Source organism: Poromitra crassiceps, assembly GCF_964638095.1.
Source record: "Poromitra crassiceps genome assembly, contig: HAP1_SCAFFOLD_222, whole genome shotgun sequence".
In the NCBI taxonomy this organism is placed as follows: domain Eukaryota; kingdom Metazoa; phylum Chordata; class Actinopteri; order Beryciformes; family Melamphaidae; genus Poromitra; species Poromitra crassiceps.
In genome coordinates this window covers 109541-128680 of record NW_028152169.1, presented here as the reverse complement: position 1 = coordinate 128680, position 19140 = coordinate 109541, and positions in this window count along the sequence as shown.

Genomic DNA, 19140 nt, shown 5'->3' with positions numbered 1-19140 from the left:
AATCAGACTTGACACCAGAGAGGCTGAATACCGCACTGAGTCAATCCGGTCTTAGCCTCTCTGGTGTCAACACTCTGTCTGATTTTGGATTTTTTTTTTCTTTTTTCGAAAAATCAGACTTGACACCAGAGAGGCTGAATACCGCACTGAGTCAATGCGGTCTTAGCCTCTCTGGTCTCAACACTCTGTCTGATTTTGGATTTTTTTTTTTTTTTTTTCCTAAATCAGACTTGACACCAGAGAGACTGAATACCGCACTGAGTCAATGCGGTCTTAGCCTCTCTGGTGTCAACACTCTGTCCGATTTTGGATTTTTTTTTTTTTTTTCCAAAATCAGACTTGACACCAGAGAGGCTGAATACCGCACTGAGTCAATGCGGTCTTAGCCTCTCTGGTCTCAACACTCTGTCTGATTTTGGATTTTTTTTTTTTTTTTCCAAAATCAGACTTGACACCAGAGAGGCTGAATACCGCACTGAGTCAATGCGGTCTTAACCTCTCTGGTGTCAACACTCTGTCTGATTTTGGATTTTTTTTTTTTTTTTTCCAAAATCAGACTTGACACCAGAGAGGCTGAATACCGCACTGAGTCAATGCGGTCTTAGCCTCTCTGGTCTCAACACTCTGTCTGATTTTGGATTTTTTTTTTTTTTTTCCAAAATCAGACTTGACACCAGAGAGGCTGAATACCGCACTGAGTCAATGCGGTCTTAGCCTCTCTGGTCTCAACACTCTGTCTGATTTTGGATTTTTTTTTTCTTTTTTCCAAAATCAGACTTGACACCAGAGAGGCTGAATACCGCACTGAGTCAATGCGGTCTTAGCCTCTCTGGTCTCAACACTCTGTCTGATTTTGGATTTTTTTTTTTTTTTTTTCCAAAATCAGACTTGACACCAGAGAGGCTGAATACCGCACTGAGTCAATGCGGTCTTAGCCTCTCTGGTCTCAACACTCTGTCTGATTTTGGATTTATTTTTTATTTTTTCCAAAATCAGACTTGACACCAGAGAGGCTGAATACCGCACTGAGTCAATGCGGTCTTAGCCTCTCTGGTCTTAACACTCTGTCTGATTTTGGATTTTTTTTTTTTTTTTCCAAAATCAGACTTGACACCAGTGAGGCTGAATACCGCACTGAGTCAATGCGGTCTTAACCTCTCTGGTGTCAACACTCTGTCTGATTTTGGATTTTTTTTTTTTTTTTTCCAAAATCAGACTTGACACCAGAGAGGCTGAATACCGCACTGAGTCAATGCGGTCTTAGCCTCTCTGGTCTCAACACTCTGTCTGATTTTGGATTTTTTTTTTTTTTTTCCCAAAATCAGACTTGACACCAGAGAGGCTGAATACCGCACTGAGTCAATGCGGTCTTAGCCTCTCTGGTGTCAACACTCTGTCTGATTTTGGATTTTTTTTTTTTTTTTTTTCCTAAAATCAGACTTGACACCAGAGAGGCTGAATACCGCACTGAGTCAATGCGGTCTTAGCCTCTCTGGTGTCAACACTCTGTCTGATTTTGGATTTTTTTTTTCTTTTTTCGAAAAATCAGACTTGACACCAGAGAGGCTGAATACCGCACTGAGTCAATGCGGTCTTAGCCTCTCTGGTCTCAACACTCTGTCTGATTTTGGATTTTTTTTTTTTTTTTTTCCAAAATCAGACTTGACACCAGAGAGGCTGAATACCGCACTGAGTCAATGCGGTCTTAGCCTCTCTGGTGTCAACACTCTGTCCGATTTTGGATTTTTTTTTTTTTTTCCAAAATCAGACTTGACACCAGAGAGGCTGAATACCGCACTGAGTCAATGCGGTCTTAGCCTCTCTGGTCTCAACACTCTGTCTGATTTTGGATTTTTTTTTTCTTTTTTCCAAAATCAGACTTGACACCAGAGAGGCTGAATACCGCACTGAGTCAATGCGGTCTTAGCCTCTCTGGTCTCAACACTCTGTCTGATTTTGGATTTTTTTTTTTTTTTTCCAAAATCAGACTTGACACCAGTGAGGCTGAATACCGCACTGAGTCAATGCGGTCTTAACCTCTCTGGTGTCAACACTCTGTCTGATTTTGGATTTTTTTTTTTTTTTTTCCAAAATCAGACTTGACACCAGAGAGGCTGAATACCGCACTGAGTCAATGCGGTCTTAGCCTCTCTGGTCTCAACACTCTGTCTGATTTTGGATTTTTTTTTTTTTTTTTCCAAAATCAGACTTGACACCAGAGAGACTGAATACCGCACTGAGTCAATGCGGTCTTAGCCTCTCTGGTGTCAACACTCTGTCCGATTTTGGATTTTTTTTTTTTTTTTCCAAAATCAGACTTGACACCAGAGAGGCTGAATACCGCACTGAGTCAATGCGGTCTTAGCCTCTCTGGTCTCAACACTCTGTCTGATTTTGGATTTTTTTTTTCTTTTTTCCAAAATCAGACTTGACACCAGAGAGGCTGAATACCGCACTGAGTCAATGCGGTCTTAACCTCTCTGGTGTCAACACTCTGTCTGATTTTGGATTTTTTTTTTTTTTTTTCCAAAATCAGACTTGACACCAGAGAGGCTGAATACCGCACTGAGTCAATGCGGTCTTAACCTCTCTGGTGTCAACACTCTGTCTGATTTTGGATTTTTTTTTTTTTTTTTTCCAAAATCAGACTTGACACCAGAGAGGCTGAATACCGCACTGAGTCAATGCGGTCTTAGCCTCTCTGGTCTCAACACTCTGTCTTATTTTGGATTTTTTTTTTTTTTTTTCCAAAATCAGACTTGACACCAGAGAGGCTGAATACCGCACTGAGTCAATGCGGTCTTAGCCTCTCTGGTGTCAACACTCTGTCTGATTTTGGATTTTTTTTTTTTTTTTTCCCAAAATCAGACTTGACACCAGAGAGGCTGAATACCGCACTGAGTCAATGCGGTCTTAGCCTCTCTGGTCTCAACACTGTCTGATTTTTGATTTTTTTTTTTTTTTCCCAAAATCAGACTTGACACCAGAGAGGCTGAATACCGCACTGAGTCAATGCGGTCTTAGCCTCTCTGGTGTCAACACTCTGTCTGATTTTGGATTTTTTTTTTTTTTTTTTTCAAAATCAGACTTGACACCAGAGAGGCTGAATACCGCACTGAGTCAATGCGGTCTTAGCCTCTCTGGTGTCAACACTCTGTCTGATTTTGGATTTTTTTTTTTTTTTTCCAAAATCAGACTTGACACCAGAGAGGCTGAGTACCGCACTGAGTCAATGCGGTCTTAGCCTCTCTGGTCTCAACACTCTGTCTGATTTTGGATTTTTTTTTTTTTTTCCTAAAATCAGACTTGACACCAGAGAGGCTGAATACCGCACTGAGTCAATGCGGTCTTAGCCTCTCTGGTGTCAACACTCTGTCTGATTTTGGATTTTTTTTTTTTTTTTTTCCAAAATCAGACTTGACACCAGAGAGGCTGAATACCGCACTGAGTCAATGCGGTCTTAGCCTCTCTGGTGTCAACACTCTGTCTGATTTTGGATTTTTTTTTTTTTTTTCCAAAATCAGACTTGACACCAGAGAGGCTGAATACCGCACTGAGTCAATGCGGTCTTAGCCTCTCTGGTCTCAACACTCTGTCTGATTTTAGATTTTTTTTTTTTTTTTTCCAAAATCAGACTTGACACCAGAGAGGCTGAATACCGCACTGAGTCAATGCGGTCTTAGCCTCTCTGGTGTCAACACTCTGTCTGATTTTGGATTTTTTTTTTTTTTTTCCAAATCAGACTTGACACCAGAGAGGCTGAATACCGCACTGAGTCAATGCGGTCTTAGCCTCTCTGGTCTCAACACTCTGTCTGATTTTGGATTTTTTTTTTTTTTTTTTTCCAAAATCAGACTTGACACCAGAGAGGCTGAATACCGCACTGAGTCAATGCGGTCTTAGCCTCCCTGGTGTCAACACTCTGTCCGATTTTGGATTATTATTTTTTTTTTCCAAAATCAGACTTGACACCAGAGAGGCTGAATACCGCACTGAGTCAATGCGGTCTTAGCCACTCTGGTCTCAACACTCTGTCTGATTTTGGATTTTTTTTTTCTTTTTTCCAAAATCAGACTTGACACCAGAGAGGCTGAATACTGCACTGAGTCAATGCGGTCTTAGCCTCTCTGGTCTCAACACTCTGTCTGATTTTGGATTTTTTTTTTTTTTTTCCAAAATCAGACTTGACACCAGTGAGGCTGAATACCGCACTGAGTCAATGCGGTCTTAACATCTCTGGTGTCAACACTCTGTCTGATTTTGGATTTTTTTTTTTTTTTTTCCAAAATCAGACTTGACACCAGAGAGGCTGAATACCGCACTGAGTCAATGCGGTCTTAGCCTCTCTGGTCTCAACACTCTGTCTGATTTTGGATTTTTTTTTTTTTTTTTCCAAAATCAGACTTGACACCAGAGAGGCTGAATACTGCACTGAGTCAATGCGGTCTTAGCCTCTCTGGTGTCAACACTCTGTCTGATTTTGGATTTTTTTTTTTTTTTTTCCAAAAATCAGACTTGACACCAGAGAGGCTGAATACCGCACTGAGTCAATGCGGTCTTAGCCTCTCTGGTGTCAACACTCTGTCTGATTTTGGATTTTTTTTTTTTTTTTTTCAAAAATCAGACTTGACACCAGAGAGGCTGAATACCGCACTGAGTCAATGCGGTCTTAGCCTCTCTGGTGTCAACACTCTGTCTGATTTTGGATTTTTTTTTTTTTTTTTCCAAAATCAGACTTGACACCAGAGAGGCTGAATACCGCACTGAGTCAATGCGGTCTTAGCCTCTCTGGTCTCAACACTCTGTCTGATTTTAGATTTTCTTTTTTTTTTTCCAAAATCAGACTTGACACCAGAGAGGCTGAATACCGCACTGAGTCAATGCGGTCTTAGCCTCTCTGGTGTCAACACTCTGTCTGATTTTGGATTTTTTTTTTCTTTTTTCGAAAAATCAGACTTGACACCAGAGAGGCTGAATACCGCACTGAGTCAATGCGGTCTTAGCCTCTCTGGTCTCAACACTCTGTCTGATTTTGGATTTTTTTTTTTTTTTTTTCCAAAATCAGACTTGACACCAGAGAGGCTGAATACCGCACTGAGTCAATGCGGTCTTAGCCTCTCTGGTGTCAACACTCTGTCCGATTTTGGATTTTTTTTTTTTTTTTCCAAAATCAGACTTGACACCAGAGAGGCTGAATACCGCACTGAGTCAATGCGGTCTTAGCCTCTCTGGTCTCAACACTCTGTCTGATTTTGGATTTTTTTTTTTTTTTTCCAAAATCAGACTTGACACCAGAGAGGCTGAGTACCGCACTGAGTCAATGCGGTCTTAGCCTCTCTGGTGTCAACACTCTGTCTGATTTTTGATTTTTGATTTTTTTTTCCCAAAATCAGACTTGACACCAGAGAGGCTGAATACCGGACTGAGTCAATGCGGTCTTAGCCTCTCTGGTCTCAACACTCTGTCTGATTTTGGATTTTTTTTTTTTTTTTTTCCTAAAATCAGACTTGACACCAGAGAGGCTGAATACCGCACTGAGTCAATGCGGTCTTAGCCTCTCTGGTGTCAACACTCTGTCTGATTTTGGATTTTTTTTTTCTTTTTTCGAAAAATCAGACTTGACACCAGAGAGGCTGAATACCGCACTGAGTCAATGCGGTCTTAGCCTCTCTGGTCTCAACACTCTGTCTGATTTTGGATTTTTTTTTTTTTTTTTTCCAAAATCAGACTTGACACCAGAGAGGCTGAATACCGCACTGAGTCAATGCGGTCTTAGCCTCTCTGGTGTCAACACTCTGTCCGATTTTGGATTTTTTTTTTTTTTTCCAAAATCAGACTTGACACCAGAGAGGCTGAATACCGCACTGAGTCAATGCGGTCTTAGCCTCTCTGGTCTCAACACTCTGTCTGATTTTGGATTTTTTTTTTCTTTTTTCCAAAATCAGACTTGACACCAGAGAGGCTGAATACCGCACTGAGTCAATGCGGTCTTAACCTCTCTGGTGTCAACACTCTGTCTGATTTTGGATTTTTTTTTTTTTTTTTCCAAAATCAGACTTGACACCAGAGAGGCTGAATACCGCACTGAGTCAATGCGGTCTTAGCCTCTCTGGTCTCAACACTCTGTCTGATTTTGGATTTTTTTTTTTTTTTTTCAAAAATCAGACTTGACACCAGAGAGGCTGAATACCGCACTGAGTCAATGCGGTCTTAGCCTCTCTGGTGTCAACACTCTGTCTGATTTTGGATTTTTTTTTTTTTTTTTCCCAAAATCAGACTTGACACCAGAGAGGCTGAATACCGCACTGAGTCAATGCGGTCTTAGCCTCTCTGGTCTCAACACTGTCTGATTTTTGATTTTTTTTTTTTTTTCCCAAAATCAGACTTGACACCAGAGAGGCTGAATACCGCACTGAGTCAATGCGGTCTTAGCCTCTCTGGTGTCAACACTCTGTCTGATTTTGGATTTTTTTTTTTTTTTTTTTCAAAATCAGACTTGACACCAGAGAGGCTGAATACCGCACTGAGTCAATGCGGTCTTAGCCTCTCTGGTGTCAACACTCTGTCTGATTTTGGATTTTTTTTTTTTTTTTTCCAAAATCAGACTTGACACCAGAGAGGCTGAATACCGCACTGAGTCAATGCGGTCTTAGCCTCTCTGGTGTCAACACTCTGTCTGATTTTGGATTTTTTTTTTTTTTTTCCAAAATCAGACTTGACACCAGAGAGGCTGAATACCGCACTGAGTCAATGCGGTCTTAGCCTCTCTGGTCTCAACACTCTGTCTGATTTTGGATTTTTTTTTTTTTTTTCCAAAATCAGACTTGACACCAGAGAGGCTGAATACCGCACTGAGTCAATGCGGTCTTAGCCTCTCTGGTGTCAACACTCTGTCTGATTTTGGATTTTTTTTTTTTTTTTCCAAAATCAGACTTGACACCAGAGAGGCTGAATACCGCACTGAGTCAATGCGGTCTTAGCCTCTCTGGTCTCAACACTCTGTCTGATTTTGGATTTTTTTTTTTTTTTTTTCCAAAATCAGACTTGACACCAGAGAGGCTGAATACCGCACTGAGTCAATGCGGTCTTAGCCTCCCTGGTGTCAACACTCTGTCCGATTTTGGATTTTTTTTTTTTTTTTCCAAAATCAGACTTGACACCAGAGAGGCTGAATACCGCACTGAGTCAATGCGGTCTTAGCCACTCTGGTCTCAACACTCTGTCTGATTTTGGATTTTTTTTTTCTTTTTTCCAAAATCAGACTTGACACCAGAGAGGCTGAATACTGCACTGAGTCAATGCGGTCTTAGCCTCTCTGGTCTCAACACTCTGTCTGATTTTGGATTTTTTTTTTTTTTTTCCAAAATCAGACTTGACACCAGTGAGGCTGAATACCGCACTGAGTCAATGCGGTCTTAACATCTCTGGTGTCAACACTCTGTCTGATTTTGGATTTTTTTTTTTTTTTTTCCAAAATCAGACTTGACACCAGAGAGGCTGAATACCGCACTGAGTCAATGCGGTCTTAGCCTCTCTGGTGTCAACACTCTGTCTGATTTTGGATTTTTTTTTTTTTTTTTCCCAAAATCAGACTTGACACCAGAGAGGCTGAATACCGCACTGAGTCAATGCGGTCTTAGCCTCTCTGGTGTCAACACTCTGTCTGATTTTGGATTTTTTTTTTTTTTTTTTCAAAAATCAGACTTGACACCAGAGAGGCTGAATACCGCACTGAGTCAATGCGGTCTTAGCCTCTCTGGTGTCAACACTCTGTCTGATTTTGGATTTTTTTTTTTTTTTTTCCAAAATCAGACTTGACACCAGAGAGGCTGAATACCGCACTGAGTCAATGCGGTCTTAGCCTCTCTGGTCTCAACACTCTGTCTGATTTTAGATTTTTTTTTTTTTTTTCCAAAATCAGACTTGACACCAGAGAGGCTGAATACCGCACTGAGTCAATGCGGTCTTAGCCTCTCTGGTGTCAACACTCTGTCTGATTTTGGATTTTTTTTTTCTTTTTTCGAAAAATCAGACTTGAGACCAGAGAGGCTGAATACCGCACTGAGTCAATGCGGTCTTAGCCTCTCTGGTCTCAACACTCTGTCTGATTTTGGATTTTTTTTTTTTTTTTTTCCAAAATCAGACTTGACACCAGAGAGGCTGAATACCGCACTGAGTCAATGCGGTCTTAGCCTCTCTGGTGTCAACACTCTGTCCGATTTTGGATTTTTTTTTTTTTTTTCCAAAATCAGACTTGACACCAGAGAGGCTGAATACCGCACTGAGTCAATGCGGTCTTAGCCTCTCTGGTCTCAACACTCTGTCTGATTTTGGATTTTTTTTTTTTTTTTCCAAAATCAGACTTGACACCAGAGAGGCTGAGTACCGCACTGAGTCAATGCGGTCTTAGCCTCTCTGGTGTCAACACTCTGTCTGATTTTTGATTTTTGATTTTTTTTTTCCCAAAATCAGACTTGACACCAGAGAGGCTGAATACCGGACTGAGTCAATGCGGTCTTAGCCTCTCTGGTCTCAACACTCTGTCTGATTTTGGATTTTTTTTTTTTTTTTCTCCTAAAATCAGACTTGACACCAGAGAGGCTGAATACCGCACTGAGTCAATGCGGTCTTAGCCTCTCTGGTGTCAACACTCTGTCTGATTTTGGATTTTTTTTTTCTTTTTTCGAAAAATCAGACTTGACACCAGAGAGGCTGAATACCGCACTGAGTCAATGCGGTCTTAGCCTCTCTGGTATCAACACTCTGTCTGATTTTGGATTTTTTTTTTTTTTTTTTCCAAAATCAGACTTGACACCAGAGAGACTGAATACCGCACTGAGTCAATGCGGTCTTAGCCTCTCTGGTGTCAACACTCTGTCCGATTTTGGATTTTTTTTTTTTTTTTCCAAAATCAGATTTGACACCAGAGAGGCTGAATACCGCACTGAGTCAATGCGGTCTTAGCCTCTCTGGTCTCAACACTCTGTCTGATTTTGGATTTTTTTTTTCTTTTTTCCAAAATCAGACTTGACACCAGAGAGGCTGAATACCGCACTGAGTCAATGCGGTCTTAACCTCTCTGGTGTCAACACTCTGTCTGATTTTGGATTTTTTTTTTTTTTTTTTCCAAAATCAGACTTGACACCAGAGAGGCTGAATACCGCACTGAGTCAATGCGGTCTTAGCCTCTCTGGTCTCAACACTCTGTCTGATTTTGGATTTTTTTTTTTTTTTTTTCCAAAATCAGACTTGACACCAGAGAGGCTGAATACCGCACTGAGTCAATGCGGTCTTAGCCTCTCTGGTGTCAACACTCTGTCTGATTTTGGATTTTTTTTTTTTTTTTTCCCAAAATCAGACTTGACACCAGAGAGGCTGAATACCGCACTGAGTCAATGCGGTCTTAGCCTCTCTGGTCTCAACACTGTCTGATTTTTGATTTTTTTTTTTTTTTCCCAAAATCAGACTTGACACCAGAGAGGCTGAATACCGCACTGAGTCAATGCGGTCTTAGCCTCTCTGGTGTCAACACTCTGTCTGATTTTGGATTTTTTTTTTTTTTTTTTTCAAAATCAGACTTGACACCAGAGAGGCTGAATACCGCACTGAGTCAATGCGGTCTTAGCCTCTCTGGTGTCAACACTCTGTCTGATTTTGGATTTTTTTTTTTTTTTTTCCAAAATCAGACTTGACACCAGAGAGGCTGAGTACCGCACTGAGTCAATGCGGTCTTAGCCTCTCTGGTCTCAACACTCTGTCTGATTTTGGATTTTTTTTTTTTTTTCCTAAAATCAGACTTGACACCAGAGAGGCTGAATACCGCACTGAGTCAATGCGGTCTTAGCCTCTCTGGTGTCAACACTCTGTCTGATTTTGGATTTTTTTTTTTTTTTTTTCCAAAATCAGACTTGACACCAGAGAGGCTGAATACCGCACTGAGTCAATGCGGTCTTAGCCTCTCTGGTGTCAACACTCTGTCTGATTTTGGATTTTTTTTTTTTTTTTCCAAAATCAGACTTGACACCAGAGAGGCTGAATACCGCACTGAGTCAATGCGGTCTTAGCCTCTCTGGTCTCAACACTCTGTCTGATTTTGGATTTTTTTTTTTTTTTCCAAAATCAGACTTGACACCAGAGAGGCTGAATACCGCACTGAGTCAATGCGGTCTTAGCCTCTCTGGTCTCAACACTCTGTCTGATTTTAGATTTTTTTTTTTTTTTTCCAAAATCAGACTTGACACCAGAGAGGCTGAATACCGCACTGAGTCAATGCGGTCTTAGCCTCTCTGGTGTCAACACTCTGTCTGATTTTGGATTTTTTTTTTTTTTTTCCAAAATCAGACTTGACACCAGAGAGGCTGAATACCGCACTGAGTCAATGCGGTCTTAGCCTCTCTGGTCTCAACACTCTGTCTGATTTTGGATTTTTTTTTTTTTTTTTTCCAAAATCAGACTTGACACCAGAGAGGCTGAATACCGCACTGAGTCAATGCGGTCTTAGCCTCCCTGGTGTCAACACTCTGTCCGATTTTGGATTTTTTTTTTTTTTTTCCAAAATCAGACTTGACACCAGAGAGGCTGAATACCGCACTGAGTCAATGCGGTCTTAGCCACTCTGGTCTCAACACTCTGTCTGATTTTGGATTTTTTTTTTCTTTTTTCCAAAATCAGACTTGACACCAGAGAGGCTGAATACTGCACTGAGTCAATGCGGTCTTAGCCTCTCTGGTCTCAACACTCTGTCTGATTTTGGATTTTTTTTTTTTTTTTCCAAAATCAGACTTGACACCAGTGAGGCTGAATACCGCACTGAGTCAATGCGGTCTTAACATCTCTGGTGTCAACACTCTGTCTGATTTTGGATTTTTTTTTTTTTTTTTCCAAAATCAGACTTGACACCAGAGAGGCTGAATACCGCACTGAGTCAATGCGGTCTTAGCCTCTCTGGTCTCAACACTCTGTCTGATTTTGGATTTTTTTTTTTTTTTTTTCCTAAAATCAGACTTGACACCAGAGAGGCTGAATACCGCACTGAGTCAATGCGGTCTTAGCCTCTCTGGTGTCAACACTCTGTCTGATTTTGGATTTTTTTTTTTTTTTTTTCAAAAATCAGACTTGACACCAGAGAGGCTGAATACCGCACTGAGTCAATGCGGTCTTAGCCTCTCTGGTGTCAACACTCTGTCTGATTTTGGATTTTTTTTTTTTTTTTTCCAAAATCAGACTTGACACCAGAGAGGCTGAATACCGCACTGAGTCAATGCGGTCTTAGCCTCTCTGGTCTCAACACTCTGTCTGATTTTAGATTTTTTTTTTTTTTTTCCAAAATCAGACTTGACACCAGAGAGGCTGAATACCGCACTGAGTCAATGCGGTCTTAGCCTCTCTGGTGTCAACACTCTGTCTGATTTTGGATTTTTTTTTTCTTTTTTCGAAAAATCAGACTTGACACCAGAGAGGCTGAATACCGCACTGAGTCAATGCGGTCTTAGCCTCTCTGGTCTCAACACTCTGTCTGATTTTGGATTTTTTTTTTTTTTTTTTCCAAAATCAGACTTGACACCAGAGAGGCTGAATACCGCACTGAGTCAATGCGGTCTTAGCCTCTCTGGTGTCAACACTCTGTCCGATTTTGGATTTTTTTTTTTTTTTTTCCAAAATCAGACTTGACACCAGAGAGGCTGAATACCGCACTGAGTCAATGCGGTCTTAGCCTCTCTGGTCTCAACACTCTGTCTGATTTTGGATTTTTTTTTTTTTTTTCCAAAATCAGACTTGACACCAGAGAGGCTGAGTACCGCACTGAGTCAATGCGGTCTTAGCCTCTCTGGTCTCAACACTCTGTCTGATTTTGGATTTTTTTTTTTTTTTTCCTAAAATCAGACTTGACACCAGAGAGGCTGAATACCGCACTGAGTCAATGCGGTCTTAGCCTCTCTGGTGTCAACACTCTGTCTGATTTTGGATTTTTTTTTTTTTTTTTTCCAAAATCAGACTTGACACCAGAGAGGCTGAATACCGCACTGAGTCAATGCGGTCTTAGCCTCTCTGGTGTCAACACTCTGTCTGATTTTGGATTTTTTTTTTTTTTTTTCAAAAATCAGACTTGACACCAGAGAGGCTGAATACCGCACTGAGTCAATGCGGTCTTAGCCTCTCTGGTCTCAACACTCTGTCTGATTTTGGATTTTTTTTTTTCTTTTTCCAAAATCAGACTTGACACCAGAGAGGCTGAATACCGCACTGAGTCAATGCGGTCTTAGCCTCTCTGGTCTCAACACTCTGTCTGATTTTAGATTTTTTTTTTTTTTTTTCCAAAATCAGACTTGACACCAGAGAGGCTGAATACCGCACTGAGTCAATGCGGTCTTAGCCTCTCTGGTGTCAACACTCTGTCTGATTTTGGATTTTTTTTTTTTTTTTCCAAAATCAGACTTGACACCAGAGAGGCTGAATACCGCACTGAGTCAATGCGGTCTTAGCCTCTCTGGTCTCAACACTCTGTCTGATTTTGGATTTTTTTTTTTTTTTTTTTCCAAAATCAGACTTGACACCAGAGAGGCTGATTACGCACTGAGTCAATGCGGTCTTAGCCTCTCTGGTGTCAACACTCTGTCCGATTTTGGATTTTTTTTTTTTTTTTCCAAAATCAGACTTGACACCAGAGAGGCTGAATACCGCACTGAGTCAATGCGGTCTTAGCCTCTCTGGTCTCAACACTCTGTCTGATTTTGGATTTTTTTTTTCTTTTTTCCAAAATCAGACTTGACACCAGAGAGGCTGAATACCGCACTGAGTCAATGCGGTCTTAGCCTCTCTGGTCTCAACACTCTGTCTGATTTTGGATTTTTTTTTTTTTTTTCCAAAATCAGACTTGACACCAGAGAGGCTGAGTACCGCACTGAGTCAATGCGGTCTTAGCCTCTCTGGTCTCAACACTCTGTCTGATTTTGGATTTTTTTTTTTTTTTTCCTAAAATCAGACTTGACACCAGAGAGGCTGAATACCGCACTGAGTCAATGCGGTCTTAGCCTCTCTGGTGTCAACACTCTGTCTGATTTTGGATTTTTTTTTTTTTTTTTTCCAAAATCAGACTTGACACCAGAGAGGCTGAATACCGCACTGAGTCAATGCGGTCTTAGCCTCTCTGGTGTCAACACTCTGTCTGATTTTGGATTTTTTTTTTTTTTTTTCAAAAATCAGACTTGACACCAGAGAGGCTGAATACCGCACTGAGTCAATGCGGTCTTAGCCTCTCTGGTCTCAACACTCTGTCTGATTTTGGATTTTTTTTTTTCTTTTTCCAAAATCAGACTTGACACCAGAGAGGCTGAATACCGCACTGAGTCAATGCGGTCTTAGCCTCTCTGGTCTCAACACTCTGTCTGATTTTAGATTTTTTTTTTTTTTTTCCAAAATCAGACTTGACACCAGAGAGGCTGAATACCGCACTGAGTCAATGCGGTCTTAGCCTCTCTGGTGTCAACACTCTGTCTGATTTTGGATTTTTTTTTTTTTTTTCCAAAATCAGACTTGACACCAGAGAGGCTGAATACCGCACTGAGTCAATGCGGTCTTAGCCTCTCTGGTCTCAACACTCTGTCTGATTTTGGATTTTTTTTTTTTTTTTTTTCCAAAATCAGACTTGACACCAGAGAGGCTGATTACGCACTGAGTCAATGCGGTCTTAGCCTCTCTGGTGTCAACACTCTGTCCGATTTTGGATTTTTTTTTTTTTTTTCCAAAATCAGACTTGACACCAGAGAGGCTGAATACCGCACTGAGTCAATGCGGTCTTAGCCTCTCTGGTCTCAACACTCTGTCTGATTTTGGATTTTTTTTTTCTTTTTTCCAAAATCAGACTTGACACCAGAGAGGCTGAATACCGCACTGAGTCAATGCGGTCTTAGCCTCTCTGGTGTCAACACTCTGTCTGATTTTGGATTTTTTTTTTTTTTTCCAAAATCAGACTTGACACCAGTGAGGCTGAATACCGCACTGAGTCAATGCGGTCTTAGCCTCTCTGGTGTAAACACTCTGTCTGATTTTGGATTTTTTTTTTTTTTTTTCCCAAAATCAGACTTGACACCAGAGAGGCTGAATACCGCACTGAGTCAATGCGGTCTTAGCCTCTCTGGTGTCAACACTCTGTCTGATTTTGGATTTTTTTTTTTTTTTTTTCCAAAATCAGACTTGACACCAGAGAGGCTGAATACCGCACTGAGTCAATGCGGTCTTAGCCTCTCTGGTGTCAACACTCTGTCTGATTTTGGATTTTTTTTTTTTTTTTTCCAAAATCAGACTTGACACCAGAGAGGCTGAATACCGCACTGAGTCAATGCGGTCTTAGCCTCTCTGGTCTCAACACTCTGTCTGATTTTGGATTTTTTTTTTTTTTTTTTCCAAAATCAGACTTGACACCAGAGAGGCTGAATACCGCACTGAGTCAATGCGGTCTTAGCCTCTCTGGTGTCAACACTCTGTCTGATTTTAGATTTTTTTTTTTTTTTTTTTCCAAAATCAGACTTGACACCAGAGAGGCTGAATACCGCACTGAGTCAATGCGGTCTTAGCCTCTCTGGTGTCAACACTCTGTCTGATTTTTGATTTTTTTTTTTTTTTTTCCAAAATCAGACTTGACACCAGAGAGGCTGAATACCGCACTGAGTCAATGCGGTCTTAGCCTCTCTGGTCTCAACACTCTGTCTGATTTTGGATTTTTTTTTTTTTTTTTCCAAAATCAGACTTGACACAGAGAGGCTGAATACCGCACTGAGTCAATGCGGTCTTAGCCTCTCTGGTCTCAACACTCTGTCTGATTTTAGATTTTTTTTTTTTTTTTCCAAAATCAGACTTGACACCAGAGAGGCTGAATACCGCACTGAGTCAATGCGGTCTTAGCCTCTCTGGTCTCAACACTCTGTCTGATTTTGGATTTTTTTTTTTTTTTTTTTCCAAAATCAGACTTGACACCAGAGAGGCTGAATACCGCACTGAGTCAATGCGGTCTTAGCCTCTCTGGTGTCAACACTCTGTCTGATTTTGGATTTTTTTTTTTTTTTCCAAATCAGACTTGACACCAGAGAGGCTGAATACGCACTGAGTCAATGCGGTCTTAGCCTCTCTGGTCTCAACACTCTGTCTGATTTGGATTTTTTTTTTTTTTTTTTTTCCAAATCAGACTTGACACCAGAGAGGCTGAATACCGCACTGAGTCAATGCGGTCTTAGCCTCTCTGGTGTCAACACTCTGTCTGATTTTGGATTTTTTTTTTTTTTTTTCCAAAATCAGACTTGACACCAGTGAGGCTGAATACCGCACTGAGTCAATGCGGTCTTAGCCTCTCTGGTGTAAACACTCTGTCTGATTTTGGATTTTTTTTTTTTTTTTTCCCAAAATCAGACTTGACACCAGAGAGGCTGAATACCGCACTGAGTCAATGCGGTCTTAGCCTCTCTGGTGTCAACACTCTGTCTGATTTTGGATTTTTTTTTTTTTTTTTTCCAAAATCAGACTTGACACCAGAGAGGCTGAATACCGCACTGAGTCAATGCGGTCTTAGCCTCTCTGGTGTCAACACTCTGTCTGATTTTGGATTTTTTTTTTTTTTTTTTCCAAAATCAGACTTGACACCAGAGAGGCTGAATACCGCACTGAGTCAATGCGGTCTTAGCCTCACTGGTCTCAACACTCTGTCTGATTTTGGATTTTTTTTTTTTTTTTTTCCAAAATCAGACTTGACACCAGAGAGGCTGAATACCGCACTGAGTCAATGCGGTCTTAGCCTCTCTGGTCTCAACACTCTGTCTGATTTTAGATTTTTTTTTTTTTTTTTTCCAAATCAGACTTGACACCAGAGAGGCTGAATACCGCACTGAGTCAATGCGGTCTTAGCCTCTCTGGTGCTCAACACTCTGTCTGATTTTGGATTTTTTTTTTTTTTTTTTTCCAAAATCAGACTTGACACCAGAGAGGCTGAATACCGCACTGAGTCAATGCGGTCTTAGCCTCTCTGGTGTCAACACTCTGTCCGATTTTGGATTATTTTTTTTTTTTTTTTCCAAAATCCAGACTTGACACCAGAGAGGCTGAATACCGCACTGAGTCAATGCGGTCTTAGCCTCTCTGGTCTCAACACTCTGTCTGATTTTGGATTTTTTTTTTCTTTTTTTTTCCCAAAATCAGACTTGACACCAGAGAGGCTGAATACCGCACTGAGTCAATGCGGTCTTAGCCTCTCTTGGTGTCAACACTCTGTCTGATTTTGGATTTTTTTTTTTTTTTTTCCAAAATCAGACTTGACACCAGAGAGGCTGAATACCGCACTGAGTCAATGCGGTCTTAGCCTCTCTGGTGTAAACACTCTGTCTGATTTTGGATTTTTTTTTTTTTTTTTCCCAAAATCAGACTTGACACCAGAGAGGCTGAATACCGCACTGAGTCAATGCGGTCTTAGCCTCTCTGGTGTCAACACTCTGTCTGATTTTGGATTTTTTTTTTTTTTTTTTCCAAAATCAGACTTGACACCAGAGAGGCTGAATACCGCACTGAGTCAATGCGGTCTTAGCCTCTCTGGTGTCAACACTCTGTCTGATTTTGGATTTTTTTTTTTTTTTTTCCAAAATCAGACTTGACACCAGAGAGGCTGAATACCGCACTGAGTCAATGCGGTCTTAGCCTCTCTGGTCTCAACACTCTGTCTGATTTTGGATTTTTTTTTTTTTTTTCCAAAATCAGACTTGACACCAGAGAGGCTGAATACCGCACTGAGTCAATGCGGTCTTAGCCTCCTCTGGTCTCAACACTCTGTCTGATTTTGGATTTTTTTTTTTTTTTTTTTTCCAAAAATCAGACTTGACACCAGAGAGGCTGAATACCGCACTGAGTCAATGCGGTCCTTAGCCTCTCTGGTGTCAAACACTCTGTCTGATTTTGGATTTTTTTTTTTTTTTTCCAAAATCAGACTTGACACCAGAGAGGCTGAATACCGCACTGAGTCAATGCGGTCTTAGCCTCTCTGGTGTCAACACTCTGTCTGATTTAGATTTTTTTTTTTTTTTTTTTTCCAAAATCAGACTTGACACCAGAGAGGGCTGAATACCGCACTGAGTCAATGCGGTCTTAGCCTCTCTGGTGTCAACACTCTGTCTGATTTTGGATTTTTTTTTTTTTTTTTCCAAAATCAGACTTGACACCAGAGAGGCTGAATAACGCACTGAGTCAATGCGGTCTTAGCCTCTCTGGTCTCAACACTCTGTCTGATTTGGATTTTTTTTTTTTTTTTTCCAAAATCAGACTTGACCACCAGAGAGGCTGAATACCGCACTGAGTCAATGCGGTCTTAGCCCTCTCTGGTCTCAACACTCTGTCTGATTTTAGATTTTTTTTTTTTTTTTCCAAAATCAGACTTGACACCAGAGAGGCTGAATACCGCACTGAGTCAATGCGGTCTTAGCCTCTCTGGTGTCAACACTCTGTCTGATTTTGGATTTTTTTTTTTTTTTTCCAAAATCAGACTTGACACCAGAGAGGCTGAATACCGCACTGAGTCAATGCGGTCTTAGCCTCTCTGGTCTCAACACTCTGTCTGATTTTAGATTTTTTTTTTTTTTTTCCAAAATCAGACTTGACACCAGAGAGGCTGAATACCGCACTGAGTCAATGCGGTCTTAGCCTCTCTGGTGTCAACACTCTGTCTGATTTTGGATTTTTTTTTTCTTTTTTCGAAAAATCAACTTGACACCAGAGAGGCTGAATACCGCACTGGAGTCAATGCGGTCTGGTCTCAACACTCTGTCTGATTTTGGATTTTTTTTTTTTTTTTTTCCAAAATCAGACTTGACACCAGAGAGGCTGAATACCGCACTGAGTCAATGCGGTCTTAGCCTCTCTGGTGTCAACACTCTGTCCGATTTTGGATTTTTTTTTTTTTTTTCCAAAATCAGACTTGACACCAGAGAGGCTGAATACCGCACTGAGTCAATGCGGTCTTAGCCTCTCTGGTCTCAACACTCTGTCTGATTTTGGATTTTTTTTTTTTTTTTTCCAAAATCAGACTTGACACCAGAGAGGCTGAGTACCGCACTGAGTCAATGCGGTCTTAGCCTCTCTGGTCTCAACACTCTGTCTGATTTTGGATTTTTTTTTTTTTTTTTTTCCTAAAATCAGACTTGACACCAGAGAGGCTGAATACCGCACTGAGTCAATGCGGTCTTAGCCTCTCTGGTGTCAACACTCTGTCTGATTTTGGATTTTTTTTTTTTTTTTTTCCAAAATCAGACTTGACACCAGAGAGGCTGAATACCGCACTGAGTCAATGCGGTCTTAGCCTCTCTGGTGTCAACACTCTGTCTGATTTTGGATTTTTTTTTTTTTTTTTCAAAAATCAGACTTGACACCAGAGAGGCTGAATACCGCACTGAGTCAATGCGGTCTTAGCCTCTCTGGTCTCAACACTCTGTCTGATTTTGGATTTTTTTTTTTTTTTTCCAAAATCAGACTTGACACCAGAGAGGCTGAATACCGCACTGAGTCAATGCGGTCTTAGCCTCTCTGGTCTCAACACTCTGTCTGATTTTAGATTTTTTTTTTTTTTTTCCAAAATCAGACTTGACACCAGAGAGGCTGAATACCGCACTGAGTCAATGCGGTCTTAGCCTCTCTGGTGTCAACACTCTGTCTGATTTTGGATTTTTTTTTTTTTTTTTCCAAAATCAGACTTGACACCAGAGAGGCTGAATACCGCACTGAGTCAATGCGGTCTTAGCCTCTCTGGTCTCAACACTCTGTCTGATTTTGGATTTTTTTTTTTTTTTTTTTTCCAAAATCAGACTTGACACCAGAGAGGCTGATTACGCACTGAGTCAATGCGGTCTTAGCCTCTCTGGTGTCAACACTCTGTCCGATTTTGGATTTTTTTTTTTTTTTTCCAAAATCAGACTTGACACCAGAGAGGCTGAATACCGCACTGAGTCAATGCGGTCTTAGCCTCTCTGGTGTCAACACTCTGTCTGATTTTGGATTTTTTTTTTTTTTTTTCCAAAATCAGACTTGACACCAGAGAGGCTGAATACCGCACTGAGTCAATGCGGTCTTAGCCTCTCTGGTGTCAACACTCTGTCTGATTTTGGATTTTTTTTT